Here is a 14,813-nt window from a genome sequence, read left to right on the forward strand (position 1 = left end):
ATTGTGAATGTACTAAATGCCACTAACTGTTCACTTTAAAGTGGTGAATTTTATGTTATGTGAATTTCACCTCAATAAAGTTTTAAAAATAGTACATACTGCATGATTCCACGTATATATAATTCTAGAAAATGCAAACCATTCTATAGAGACAGAAAGCTGATCAGTGGCTGTCTGAGGGAGGGGGACAGGGTGGGATGACAAAGGAGCCTGGGGAGACCTTTCAGGCGATAAATGGGTTCACCATCTTGGTGGTGGTGGTGGTCTCACAGAAAATAACTACAATGTAGAGAGCACCAATTACACCTAATAAAGCTGTTTTAAAAAAATCATGTGGAATATGAAAGGACCCAGTGCCCCAGGAGTGCATCTTTTTAAAACTTCTCGCTCTCTTTTCAAAATGTCCAAGCCTTAAGCCTAGTCACTGAATTTCTTAGATGCCACAGCAAGGAAACAGTGGGGAAGCTGTGAGCGTAACAGGTGTTCAGAGGTACCATGTGGTGCTGCCTGCCTGGCCACCCCCCGACAAGACAAAAGCTAATCACAGAATATTTACGGGTAGCACCATAAGGCCCCGGAAGGTGGATAGTCCATGTGTTTCCAAGCCCCGTGAGAGAGGCAGGAGCCCAAACCGTAGATATGCGCCTTCATCACAGCCACACACATGCACGCTCACAAGCACACACCACACATGGATGTGTGAGCACACACCATGTGCAGGCACGAAGACACATGCATGAATACACACTCATATGAACACACTCATGCGCACACACATGCATGCTCAGGTGCACACAGAAAAAGCATACACACAAACATGGACACGTGCATGAACATAGCTTCATAGGAATACAACCACATAAAACCCACATGCACACACACAGAGAATAGACGCTCACACACATGCCACACACATGAAAGTACACACAAACCTGGACACATGAGCACACACAGCACCTTCATATGAACACACATATATACATACACACGCACATCCACAGAGCCAGGGCTTCTGGCAGAGCTGGCCCCTTCTGTGACCTGCACTCGTGGAGCCATGGTGGATGTGCACCATGACTTCCAGAGGCACCATCCAGCTCAAGGCCGAGGGCTCTGGACTGGCTCATGCCCAAGCTGCCAGGATGGGGGCGCTGGAAAGGTCACACGGGATGCGCCTGCATTCTCCTCCCAGCAGACACCGACCTAGAGAGACGTCATCAGAGCCCAACGATGAGATCTTGCTCCTGCTCCCAAGGCCTCTGCCACCTGCCCTGATGAGGGTCAGCTGACGCTCGGATGGACTGCAGGCCACATAGCCAGCAGCACACTGTGCCACCCCATGCCCTCCAGGCCCAGCCGATCATCAGGCGCCCTTGGAGCCCCAGGGGGGATGTTTGCAGCTCTAGGCCCCTTGGTGGGGGGAGCAGAAGGAGACCCCACGATCAGAGACTGGGGGGCCATGGGTGCAGTCATAGGACCAGTGATGCACGCCCCATCCCTAGGCCAGGAGGAAGTAGATAAGGCTTGCTCAAGGCCACTGCTGACTGCCAGGGCTTCGGGGAGGGGGATGGCCAAAGAGAAGGGGCGGGGCAGGGTAGAAACCTGCTGGGGCCACTTGCAGGAGTCCCCACAGGGCCCACCAGCCCTGCCCTGCAGCAGCTGCCCCTCCAGCCTTCGCAGCCCATACAGGCCCACCACCCTGCATCCTGGGAAATTCCTTTGCCCTGACCTGTCTGTGAGGCCTCCCTGCCCGGCCAGCCTCACCTGGCCCTTCTCCCCAGGTAGTCCACACTTGCCTCCCAGAACGGCTCTTTCCCCTCTTCCTTTCTGGTTCGTCTGGGGAAGTACCCTCCCACTGAAACAGCTGCGTGCCTTAAAATCAGAGACACTAACAGATCCTCTCCAGCCCAGGGGAGAGCTGGGTTCCCTCCTCGCTTCCAGCCTGGAGCCAGCCTTGCCTGCACCCACCTGCCCCTCAGTCCACTGTGCCCCTACGCAGTAGAAACCACTCTCCACCCCCCAAAGATGCTGCCAAGCTCCCGCCAGTCACATTTGCTGGCCAGCGGCCTCTCTTAGTCCTGCTCACTTGCTCTGCAGCCCTGGGGATAGCGGCATCACCTGAACCTGCTCCTGTGCAGGGATCCCTCCTGCCCTGCTCCCCAGGCCCCGCCCCTGGGGCCCGTCCACTCTGCTGCACCCCCTCAGGGGCCTCCAGGGACACCAGCCCCACCTCCAGCCCAGCAGGGCCACCTCTCCCTGCCCTGCCCCCAAACACCCAGGGGGCTTGTTCTCTGCTCCTCCCACTGACCACATCCTGTCTGCAGTCACTGTGTCCCCAGAACCGCCCTTGCTTCTCACCAGCCAGTCAGGAGGGGCCCCTGTGGACCCCCTGCCTCCATCCTCTGAGCTGCTGCAAGGGAGCCCCTAGAAGCATCGGTCCAGGTGTGGGTATCCCAGCACAAAGACCCTCGGGGGCACCCCATGGCCAGCCTTCAGAGGCCTGGCCATCAGGCCCGATACAGCACAGCCAGCCCTCATGCCCCATACGAGCTCCCTGGACACCCTCTGGTCACTCCCTACCCAGCCAGGCCCAGGCTCGCAGGCCAGACCTCGCATCAGGAAGAAGCGGTGCAAAGCCCCCGGGCCACAGTAGGGCATCTGGTTCCCTCAGCCTGGGCTGCCTCCCTGTGAGCCACTGACCAGGCCTTCAACACTAGCCTTGCAGCTGGCCATCCACCCACGCAGCCTCAGGTACCCTGCCCTCCCCTTTCTCATCCGTACCTCAGACTGGGGCCCGCCCACCCTGCTGCCTCCTCCTGGGGCTGTCCTTGCCCTCGACCTCTCCGCCAGCTCCCGGGCAGCTCTGCTCCCGATGCAAAATCTCAGGGTGCACCCTCTCAGATGCAGTGTCCCCTCATTCCACAGGTGGCATCACTTCACCTACAACACTGGGCTGATTGGATTCCCTCTGCCTGGGCCAAAACCATCCTTGCTGCAAGAGACCCCAATCCATTCCGAAGAAGCCCACTCAAGTGAGAGGTCTGCCTGGAGCAGAATGAGAGTGCCTACCTCACAGCATCCTCACCGGCACCGGGTATTAATATTTTTCTCAATCCATGACCATCAGTGGGCACAAAAGAACATCTTATCACTTACATTTCTTAGACTGTCAGGCTGGGTTTTTAAAAAATTATGCATATTACTTGCCCTGCAAACTCAGAAGAGTCTCTAATTAAAATAAACCAGAAACTAGAACAAATTAAAAGAAAAAACTTATGCATATTGAGCAACTATGTTTCTGTAAGTTGTTCATGTCTGTTGCCCATTTTTTCCTATTGAACCATGACTATTCAGATTATTGTTTTGGAGGAGCTCTCTATATAGGAATGGTATCAATGCTTTGTCAGGTTTGACGAAACTAATTCATACGAATTTACTTTTGTGTACGGTGTTTTTTGATACAAATATTACCTTTTCCAGGCAATCAGACCTGTGGGTCATTTCTTTTATGATGTCTAACCACCCATTCATCTCCCAGATCTGATTAACATGAAACTACACTTTCTGTTTGCATTCCTCTCCCTCCCCAGATTTATTCTTTACATTTAAGCCCTTATCTATCTGGAAATTATTTTGGAGGCTGTATGAGTTTCCTAAGGCTGCTGTAGCAAACGAGGTAGCTTAAAACAACAGAAATTTATTGCCACACAGTTCCAGAAAAGCCCAAAATCAAGGTGTGGGCAGGGCTGGTTCCTCTGGAGGCTCTGAGAGAGAATCTGTCCCTGGCCTCTCCTGGCTTCTGGCGGCTGCCAGCACCCCTTGGCCTTCCTTGGCTTGTGGCTGCATCACTCCATCTCTGCCTCCATCGTCACATAGGGTCCTTCTCTGTCTCCGTGTCCTCTCCTCTTCTTATAAAGACATCAGTTATTGGATCCAGGATGAGCTCATCTTGAGATCTTTAATTCATCTGCAAAGACCTTATTTCCAACCAAGGGCACGTTCTGAGGTTCTGGGTGGATGTGAATTTAGGGGACATTAGTCAACTCAGAACCATGGGAGGTGCAGTGAGGACCCGGATGGTCTCTGGAGTGAGGGAACTGTTTCAACACCTTTTATTCAAGAGTCCTTCTCTCCCCTCGCCGGGAGCCTCCTTTGTTTGTTAAATGTCCAATATTAAGTTATTTTACACATGCAGGTCTGCCTCTGGGCTGTTGATGCCTGAATGGTGCCATGCTGTTTTGACTGTCACAGCTTCAGGGGACGTTCTTAAACAGTGACATCTCTCTTGGAGGGGCTAGGCTGTTTCCTCTGGCTTCCAAGCACAGCTTCCTCATTGAGTCTTAACAGAGCCCAAGAGCTGGAAGTCAGTCACTCTGTGACTTAAGGTCCTGGTAACAAATGGATGTGAAACCTGTGCCCCAAGAAGCCCTGGACTGTGTCTGGATGCAAGGAAGCAGGTCCGGGGCTGAGGAACTGGGGGCAGCAGGTCTCCTGTGGGGACAGCTCAGCCAAGTGGCAGCTGCAGGCTGCAGCCGTGTGCTGCAGGCAGCAGGTCCTGAAAACCTGCGTGTCTGTCCTTGACCCAAACTGCTTCTCCAAGTATCCTGAAGTTAACATGCCCATTCTGCCCTCCAACTGAGGCTTTCTGAAGTGCACGCCCTGTGAACAGAAAGCAACGCCCCTCCCCAAATGGACAGGCTCTGTCTACCCAGAACTCATGGGAGCACTACACCCTCAGCACCAAACGGACATCAAACTGGTAGAATACAAAATTCCCCGTGGAAAGAGCCAAAAGGTGGAAATGAAATGTCCATCGATGGATGAAGGATAAACAAAATGTGGTCCATCCATATAGTAAAATATTATTCAGCCATAAAAAGGAATGAAGCCCTGACACACGCTACAACACAGATGAGCCAAGAAAACATCAGGCTGAGTGAAAGAAGCCAGACACAAAAGCCCACATACTGTATGATTTCATGTATATGAAATGTCCAGAACAGGCAAATCCATAGAGACAGAAAGCAGATTAGTGGGTGCCCAGGGCTGGGGGAGGGGGATGGGAGTGACTGGGAGTGATGGGGTTTCCTTCTGGGGTGATGGGAATGTTCCAGAACGAGATAGAGGTGACGGCTGCACAACACCGTGAATCTACGCAACGTTAATGGCAAACCTTATGTGCATGATAAAAAGAATTCCTGCTGAAAAACCTGAACCGTGAAAACTTAAAAGGTTTTGCAAAGGCCACACTGGCACAAGCTCCGCATGCTGAGAAGACCTGCACCTCAATTTGGGGCCTTTCTCTCGTGCTCTTGGAGAAAGGAGGTGCAGGGAAGATGGGGTGGCAACCAAAAATTAGGCCCTAGGAGTGAGTGGACAAATGTGAAGGAGCTGCTCTCAAGGCCTGGCCAAGGCCCATGCACGAAAAGCAAGGTTCTGCCTATCAGCTCAGCGAACGATTCGGAATTTACTGGAAAATAAGGCGCATGGGGCCTTCAGAAAGTGTAGCTTAACCACTTGGTTTACATAAGGCTCTAATTTGAAGCCACATGTTTATGGGATGAAATCATTCTTGAGCTGCAAGAAGGCTGGCATCACAGCAGGACCATTCAGGAAGCGCTGTTTAGAACTCAGCGCGCTTCCACTTTCCACGCACGTTTCCTGGAGCCCTTAGAAAGTGGAGGAAATGATCACATGAAGTTATCGGCAAGATGGACAGGCTGAGAAACAGCTACAAAAGACATGCATTTCTCAGCCTTGGCAGCTCAGAGCTGGAGGGCAACTGAGGGTTTAGATTGGGATGAGGCAGCCACAAGCCATGGAAAGCCTGGCGCCCCAGAAGCTGGAAGAGGCCAAGGATCCCTCCCATCCTTGAGCCTTTACGGGGAGCCAAGACCCTGCGGACGTCTTGATTTTGGACTTCTGGCCTCCAGAACTGAGAGAATAAATTTCTGTTGTTCAAGCCACTCAGGTTGTGGTACCAGTTTATAGCAGTCCCAGGACACGAGTTCAGGTGTGCAGTGCAGAAAATGCTGGACGCTCTGAGCGAGGCCGTGATCAGCAAGGGCTACCGCCTTTCTTCTGCTTTATTTGAACACCCCGGAGAAGCCCATCCCAAACACCCTCTCATGGCTGTCCCCTTCTTCCCTAAGCCGTCCCCCCAGGCCTTCCAGTCTGGCCCAACAGGTCTGAGCCCTGAAGAAAGCCCCTCCTCCAGGCATGTGCTGGGGCCTCACGTTCCATTCATCTGCCCTCCAGGCCAATCCCTCTCCCTGAGATCTGCGGCTATGTCCTCTGTCCCCTCTGTACTCTGTCCCCCCTGAGGCTGCCTTCTTTCAACAACCTCCCAGTCAACAAACGTTTCTCCAGTGCCCACCCTGAGTAGGGCTGGTGCCAGGCACAGGAGATTGGGAACATGGAGGCGTCTGACCTTCAGGGAACTCGATGACAACCCAGCCCACGAACAGAAAGGTGTTTGTGACAGCGACAGTGCTTTGGAAAGGAAAAGTCCAGGCTGTGTGTGAGAGCAGTGGTTCTTACCCAGGGGCATTCTGCCTCACCCCGGGGACACTTGGCCATGGCTGGAGACATTTTTGGTCCACCATTTTTGGTCGTCACTACTGGGGGAATGGGGAAGTACTACTGGAATCTGGCGGGTGGAGGCCAGGGATGCTGCTCAACATCCCACAGTGCACAGAGAATGATCCAGCCCTAGACATCAGTGGTGCCTTGGTGGGGAAGCTGGGGACGGCAACTGACCAGGGCAGCATGGTCATTTTGGACCAACTGAGGGGAGGGAAGCACTCAGAGGGGAACAGTTGCTGAAGCCTGTGCAGCGGGAGGGAGGGGGCAGACGGGTCGAGTGCTTGGCGATGGCAGACCAGGCGAGGCCAGTGAGCGCCAAGGGCAGGGGCAGCCAGGGCTGACCTCTGAACAAGGGGACCAGTGTGGCCGGCAGGGCTGAGGCTGGAGGGGGAAGGGCTGAGGTCAGGAAGGCCAGATCCCACAGAGCCTTGAGGATGTGGGATGGAGTTCAGATTTTCATGCAAGTCCAATGAAGAGTCCTGGCTGGTTGGAGGCGGGGAGCACCGGGACATCAGTGACATCAGGAAGGGGTCAGCCAGGGCAAGTGTGGGAAGTGGACTACAAGGGGCCATTCGGCGGCTCTTGCAGGTGCCTGGGGCAGGGGGACTGATGGTGGCTCAGGTCAGGCCTATGGGATGCAGGTGGGTTCTGGTTACAGGGGAGGGTAGATCTGCAAGGCCCTGTGGGGGGCTGGGCTCTGGGTCTTTCCTGGGTGACCAGTGGGCTCCTACAGACACAACAGGCTGCCGGGTGGGAGGACAACCCTTCAGAACCCCTCTCCAAAGCACAAAGTCCACCTGTCACAAGCCACCTTGAGAAGATCCTATGGGCAGAGCCACAGCGACAACACACAAAAGCCCCACTTGAGACCACAGCCAAATGGCCCCCAGAGAACACAGGAGCCCCCTCTGCTTTTAAAGGCAGTCTGGATCCTCGCAGACTCCGACTGGGGCTCTGAGGAGGTCTCTGGGCCAGCCTGCTCATGGGGGACAGAATGGGGCTGCTCCTTGGCTGGAGCACTCAGCGTGGGTGAGCTGCTCTGGTCCACAGGAAACCCCCCGACCCTGGGAACATGTCCCTGTGGACCCCCGTCACAGGCCCTCAAACACTTCGCCTGGGAGTGGATTCTGCCTCACCAGGTGCAATGCGGGAGTTAGCCTCCAAGACCCGCCAAGCTTTTAGTCTCCTGCCTGGAACCTGGAACAAAGCAGCTGCTCAATAAACACTGACCATTTCTCATCTATTATCACCTCAAAATCCACTGGTTGCCTCCCAACAAGAGCCCTCCATTCCAGTTCCTTCCATAATGTGCTCTTTAACTCGTCCCTCCACGTGGCCCATCAGCCTGCTGGTTCTAACTTCAAAATGGCATTGGTTTGTTCTGACAAGACTTTCTCTTTTAATCCATTTACTAAGGTAGAATTCACATACCATACAATTCACCTGTTAGCATGGTCATGAAAACGTGCGATTGTTACCATAGTCCCTTTTAGAACATTTCCATCACCTCAAAAAGAGACCCTGAACCCTTGAGCCATAACCCTGTGCCCCCAACAAGACCCCTCGGTCCATCTTGTTTTCATTCCTGTGGACCTGCCTTTGTTGCCAGTCCCCACCCTGTCTCTCCAATGCTTCTGGCTGCAGCGTGGGTCCTTTCTGACCCCAGGGTCGCCCCCTCCCGTCCGCCTGTGACACTGGGCCTCATGGCCTTCATACGGGCAAGGGCTCCTTTTCCTAGCCATGAAGCCCACTCTCTGCCCAGTTCCTATGAAAGACCACGAGGATCTGGTTCCACTTTCAGACCCAATGAGATCTCCCATCACCCACGTGGCCGACTGCCCAGGGTTCTGCCCTGTCAACTTTTTGGTGACGGTCACCAAACGGCTCCCCTCCCAGTCTATCCATGCACAGTCACAGAGGCAGAGGGTATAAAGGTGTCCCCGTGGCCAGCCACAGGCCTGACACACCACGTTTCCTGCCCTAGAGCTTGGCGTTCTCTCACACAGCGGCTCTCACCCGGGCCAACTCTGGCCCCAGGGGGCATCTGGCAAGGACTGGAGACAGTTTTGGTTGTCCCAACTAGGGGAGGGGATGCTCTTGGCATCTGGTGGGTGGAGACCAGGGATGCTTCTCAGCACCCTACAGTGCACAGGACGGCCCCCATAACAGAGAATGATTCCGCCCAGATGTCAGCAGTGCTGAGGTGGAGAAATGCTGTGTTCATTATTTTGAAAAAAGACTGATTTAGTTCCTAGCTTAAACTACACACCAGAATAAACTCCCAATGGGGTTAGATGGTATAAACCAGGGTGACGTCCCCCAGGGTCTGACTGAGTCACCCCCTCTCTCCCTCCCGCTCAGTGTGTGTGTTTAAATGTGGGCAGCATCCTAGGCCCTCAGTAGGTCAGATCCTTGTGGGATGACTGCCCCAGCTGCTGGGACCTAGAGACACCTGCCCCTGTTCTGGACACTTTCTCCACCCCAGGACACCCCGTCCCTTAGCTTACCCATCTTTATCTTCTCCCATCCCTGCTAAACCAGGGGCAGACTCCCTCGGGACCACCAAGGGTCTATGGGTCAGCTCACCTCTTGCACTTTCTTTGTGTCACTCAACCCGCCCCTGATAAACAGCATCTCCACATGACAGCGGAGGACCCTGGTGATCTTCCCAAGCAGTGCCCAGGAATCCCGGCACGCCTGCCAGGAAATGAAAGCCCCAGGTGCATCCCAGAGACCTGGGAAGCAAAATCTCGAACGTCACCCCTCGGCTCCTCTGGTTCCACCCAGCCCAGAACAGGACAGAGACGCTCTGAGAGATGAGTGGGAAAACCATAGCAAAGCCCCAAGCAGTTCTGTTGATGACATGCTGCACTGACTTCACTTGAGAGGAAGTAGCAGACTTGGAGGAGATAACCCACGTCAGGGCTCTCGGGCCTTCCTCTTCCTCCATCAGCAAGCTCAACCCACGCCCAGGCTCCTGTCATAAGCTCGCCCGGTACCGGGCACTTCACAGCTCTCACCAGGCTGGTAATCTGACTTCCGTGTGTGTGACTCCTGGCTGGACATCTGTGCTCCGGGCAAAGAGACGAGGGCTATTTCTGCTCCCTCAGTATCCCTGAGAGCTAACTCTGTACCTGGCTCGTTAATACTTTGGGCTGAACGATTTTCAGATCTTCTAGAAACTTCTTTTGTCCAATCACCTGTGGTAGCAGCCAGTTTGAAGTCACTCCATTAACGGAGTTGCTTTTGGATCCCCCTGCCCTGACCATGGCAATACCGAGAACAGAGACCCTGGATTATCGAACTTGGCCAGCTCCCCCCTCAGTGGGCACACCTGGCCTCCCAGGCCTGGCCCTAAATACACCCCTTGTAAAGTCCCATGAGATCTGTTTCTCCCGAGCTGGGTCCGTGCCTATCTACCGTCACCCCGAGTATAAGGACATGTGCGAGATCTGGAAAATTCCCTAACAGGGTGCATCCACAGTTCATGTGGCCAACCTGCCCATCCCTCCCAAAATGTTTATTTAAATGAGGGAGACAAAACAAAATGAACTTACTCTCTATTGGTATGACTATTCAACCAAAATTCCTTTACAAAATAAAAATAAAATTTGTCCCTTACCCAGTGTTATGGGCTGAATTGTACCCCCCGCCTCATTCATATGTTGAAGTCCTAACCCCTGCGCCTTCGGAATGTGACTGTATTCGAAGACAGCGCCTTTCAGGAGCTGATTTAGTTAAAATGAGGTGGTTAGGGTGGGCCCTGATCCAGTAGGACTGGTGTCCTTACAAGAGGAAACTCGGACACAGACCTGCACAGAGGGAAGACGACGTCAAGACACAGGGAGAAGACGGCCAGCTACGAGCCAAGGAGAGAGGCCTGAACTGATGCTTCCGTCGTGGCCCTCAGGCGGAACCAGCCCTGCCCACACCTTGACCTTGGACCTCTGGCCTGTAGATCCACGAGACAATACATTTCTGTTGCTTACGCTGCCCAGTCTGTGGTACTTGGTAAGGGCAGCCCCGGGAACCTCGTTCACCTGGCGGTGACAGTAAGGAAACGCCTGTAGCTGGGCTCCCTCTTGCACGCACAAGCCCGTGAAGTAGGGCAGAGCTGGGATGTAAACGGATGAGTCAGACCCGGACAGCTTATTCATTGCTCCCACGAACCCACAGGCCGAACCCCTGAATCACTACGTTATTTATCATCAGGCTCAGAAAGTCTCGATGAGGAAATGAGTAGAACCTAAACTCATCAGCTGCGTTTCTGAGACATGCCTAATTTCCGAGGCCCTTTCTGGGCCAAACTGAGAACTGAAGAGGTGAAGAGCCGGGCAGCCAGCTGGCTCATCGGGGGCCCGCAGCGCTCAGACAGAGCCCTTTGTTCTGCCACTCCGTCTGTTCAGGACAAGGGCAGAGAGAAGGGCCTGTCTTGCTCTGCGGGGAGGCCGAGCAGGGGCTGCCTGGCACAGTTGGTTGGGGATGCTGGGCGCACAAAGGGCTGGTGGACAGGGACCAGGGGAAGGCAGCAACCATAGGGGGTTGGAGGGCCCCAGAACGTGTTCTTTCCTCCCATGGAGTTAAAGCAGCAATGTCACGGTTAGGGGACAAGCAGAGAAGGATGCGCAAAGAGCAGAAGTGAGACAGTCTGGGCTTGAGGATGGCCAGGCATCTGGAGCCAAGAGGGCAAACAGGAGAAGATAATGCAGCTTCAAAAGCCACGATGATCCGGGGCCACCTCCGAAGTAGCTCTTGAGACGAGAATCTAACACCGCTAATCTTGGAAGAAAAGCAACAATTCGTTCCTGCAGAAATCCAGGTCAGTCGTAAGACAAAGAAGAGAAAGACAATGGCATCCTCTGTCCCTGCGAGTGAGGACGGCCGGCTCGCCTCCTGCTCCTCCTCTGCTGTCCCTTCTCGGGTGCGCTGCCTAACTCCCCCTCGGCCCGTTCCCAGTGGCGCCTCCTTTTTATCGGGACTTCTGATTAAGAACCGACCAGATGGCGGAATTCAGTTGCTGGCCTCTTTCTCCACGCCTGCCCTTGGCAGTTCTCCAGGAGCTCAGCAAACACTACCGACTACTGAGGCAATGGTGGGCCCAGGACAGGAACCAGATTTTACTAGAGTGGCGGTTCTTGCTGGCGGTAACTCTGCCCCCAGGGGACACACAGCCACATCTGGAACATTTTTGGTTGTCACAACTTGGGGTGAGTGTGTACTACTGGCATTAAGTGGAAGGAGGCCAGAGATGCTGTTCAACATCCTATAATGCACAGGATGGCTCCCCCAGCAAAGAATGACCTGGCCCGAATGTCAATGGTGCTGCAGTTGAGAAACTGCTCTAGCAATTTGGTCCTCACCAATTTGAGGTTACCAATGATCCTTCGTGTTTCCAGCAAGCCCAAAGAGCCATCTCTGAAGTCCACCTCTTTAGGCCTTAGCTTCTGTTTGCGGGAAAAAGAAACTAGGCCCCCTTGCTCCTGGTTGCCAGAATAAAAGAGCTGGGTATAAAAGTGTCTATCACTTTATTAAGCTGCTCAGTAAGTGGCAGAGCTGCAGGGATCTGCTTGTGCAACTCCCTCTTCCCGGCTTGGCTTAACACCTCTGTATCCTTCAAGGCTTGGCTTGGGCCCAGCCACCTCTTCTGAAGAAACTTGCTGGAATCTCCCATGCCCCCAAGCTGGCACTAGTCGTCCCTGATTCTGTCCCCATGACTTCTTGCACCACCTCTGTTGCTGCACTGACCACCCACTCTGAACTCCGTTATTCCCACGAAGGGGGCACTAGAATGTCCCTTCTCCAGGCACAAGGGGTCATCTCTGTCCCAGGGACCCAACCCACAGTGCCTGGCACAATCAGCCCTTGCTTCACTGAACTCTGGGCCCACCCAAGACACACGGTTTCCCAGAGACGAGAAAGGGAGGCGGTACGTTAATAAGCCCCTTTTGGGGACAGAAAACGGACCCTACAGCCTAACAGAAAGGGGAGATTCCCAAGTCCCCACCTGCTTCCCCGAGTCACAGACCTGGACCTGAGGGAGAGTCTTGCCCAGGGACCTCCAACCAGCAGGATGTAGCTGAAGCTTTGGGAACAGGTGCAATGTGCAAAAGCACATTCAGCACAACAGTTTTCTATGTGGAAGATAAGAGAGCAGTAAAAAAACCATTTTTAGATATAAACTGTAGAATGGAAAGCTGAAGAAAAGTAGGATCACTGCAGTGGAGACTCACCAGTTGGGGGCTGCATAAAATCTATATGCCTCTGAGGAGGCTGTATGCTGGAAACACCAAGATTATCAAGAGGGGTTGGGTTTCAAAGTTGAGAAACTCTGACTGAGGCCAATCTCTTCATTTTCAGGTGAAGAAACAGACAAAGAGACTTGACAGAGGTCAGGACCTCCAACACAAGACCCTCTGTGAGAGCCCGCCTGGCTATGCTCCTGGTGCAGGCAAGAGACAACAGCCAAGGCCATGCAACTGGAAGATTCCAGACCTGTTCGTGGACAGGTGTCCAGGCCAGGGCAAGCCCACACTCAATGTCTGCAGGAGGTACGACTTTGGGCTCTAATCCTGTGTCCTGGGGCAAGCGAGGCAGACAGCCATCTTCCAGAAGGGCCAGAACATTCTGGAAGTGAAGGAGGTGGTTATCTCTGTGGCCCTCTTTCCATTCAAGCTATCCAGATTCATCTCTTGAACGAGCTATAAACTCAGGCTCCCCAGCCCTTCTGGCAGATCCCATACAAGGATCCCCACAGTCAGGAAGGAAGAGAAATTAAATTAAGAGAAAAAAACCACCCGGTACAAGGTCCTTGCCAGAGCTGGGCCCATTGGATGGTGAAACAACTTTCCAGATGCCCATGTCACCTCCCACTGCTCCTCGATGCCTTAAGAGGGGACCCCAAGACTAGAACACACCTTAGGAAGGTAGAAGCTGGGACCCAACTGCAAGGCACAATGTCCCCATCAGACCCCACTTCAGATGGAGGTGCCGGAGAGGCTTTTCCTTAAAGATCCCTGGCACGCAGGGCGCCTGGGAGAGAAGGGAAGGCATGCTGGCTGGCTGCTCTGCCTCTCCCAGGCTGAGCTCACAGCCGCCCGCGGGGGACAGATTTCCTGTATGTCGTCGTTTTTACCCATTTAAGTCCAAGGATGAAACCCAGAGGAGGTGGTGACAGCCTAGCACACTCGGGTGCACGCACACGCACTCCTTCCCTTCTGAAACCCAGTTCCGGCCCCACTGGGGGCCCAGAGGCTCCTACCTTGCTCCCTGGAACCCTGGGGGGCTCCAGCCAGCCCTGTCTTAGGAGAGTGGAGCGGTTTTCAAGTCCCAAATACTGGCCCCGAGGGTGCTGGGACTCGCCCCGGGCCAGCAGTTGGGGGTGAAGTCAGGAAGATGATGAATCAAGAGGGGAAGGGGGGCCCCCAAATCTCCATGAGCTATACCCCAAGGTCGGTACAGGGCTACTCTAGACCTCTCCTCCTCCCCAGGCCCTCCCTGGACTGGCTCTCAGTTCTTGCAACTGCTTCTACACCCTTTTCCCCCCTCCTATCCCTCATTTCCCCCCTTCTCAATGGGGCCGGCCACCACACCAGCGGCTTCGGAACCTCTCGCGTTTACTGAGCACCCACTGAGTCCCTGGCGCCGCCCTCCCTCAGGCACCATTCCTCCTCCCCTTCCCCCGTCGGCAGAGGCCCCCAGGCCGTCCCCTTCCCCCTAATCGCTCCCCAACTGTCCCCCCGGCCTTACCCCTCTCCCCTAGCCTGGGCCTCTCACCTCGCCTCCTTGTCTCTCCCCTCCCAGCCCCGTTTCGTGCGATCCCTCAACTACCACTTAAGCCACGTCCTCTTCAGAGAAGCTGCTCAAAGCCACAAGACCAGCCCCCACCCGCCCGCAACTCCCTCACCAGGTCATCCCATCAACTTTCCCCCTCGCCCCGCTCTCACCGCGGCTCCGACATTCCCCGCACGACCCCCACGCTCGTTCCCGCCCTCTCGCCCCTGCCCTCGCCCCCCCCATTACCCCTCAGCTCCGTTGCCCTACGAGGCAGCCCGCCGATGCGAGCTTCGAGATCGAGCCCCCAAAGCGCGGCCGCACGACACTCACCTGGGCCTCGGCCGCCGCGCGCCGCGGGTCCCGGGCCGGGTCGCCGCCCGGCCGACAGCCCGCCGCTCGTCCAACCGCCCCGCCCCGCCGCGCCCGCCGCTCCCCCGCGCGATCCCGCTTCCGGGTTC

General features: G+C 54.7%; 1 protein-coding gene across 8 annotated transcripts in view; it reads right to left on the minus strand.

The window, feature by feature from the left end:
* Positions 1–14,761, minus strand: part of MYO9B (myosin IXB) — an 87,774-nt gene extending 73,013 nt beyond the window's left edge. For all 8 annotated transcript variants that reach the window (XM_014781757.2, XM_087443623.1, XM_087443624.1 and 5 more), the window contains exon 1: positions 14,686–14,761. The gene's annotated coding sequence lies outside the window, so the exon portion shown is untranslated. The remainder of the gene's footprint in view (positions 1–14,685) is intronic.
* Positions 14,762–14,813: the final 52 nt, after the last annotated feature.

Source organism: Ceratotherium simum, chromosome 18 (assembly GCF_057802395.1).
Source record: "Ceratotherium simum simum isolate JZ-2026a chromosome 18, ASM5780239v1, whole genome shotgun sequence".
Lineage (NCBI taxonomy): Eukaryota > Metazoa > Chordata > Mammalia > Perissodactyla > Rhinocerotidae > Ceratotherium > Ceratotherium simum.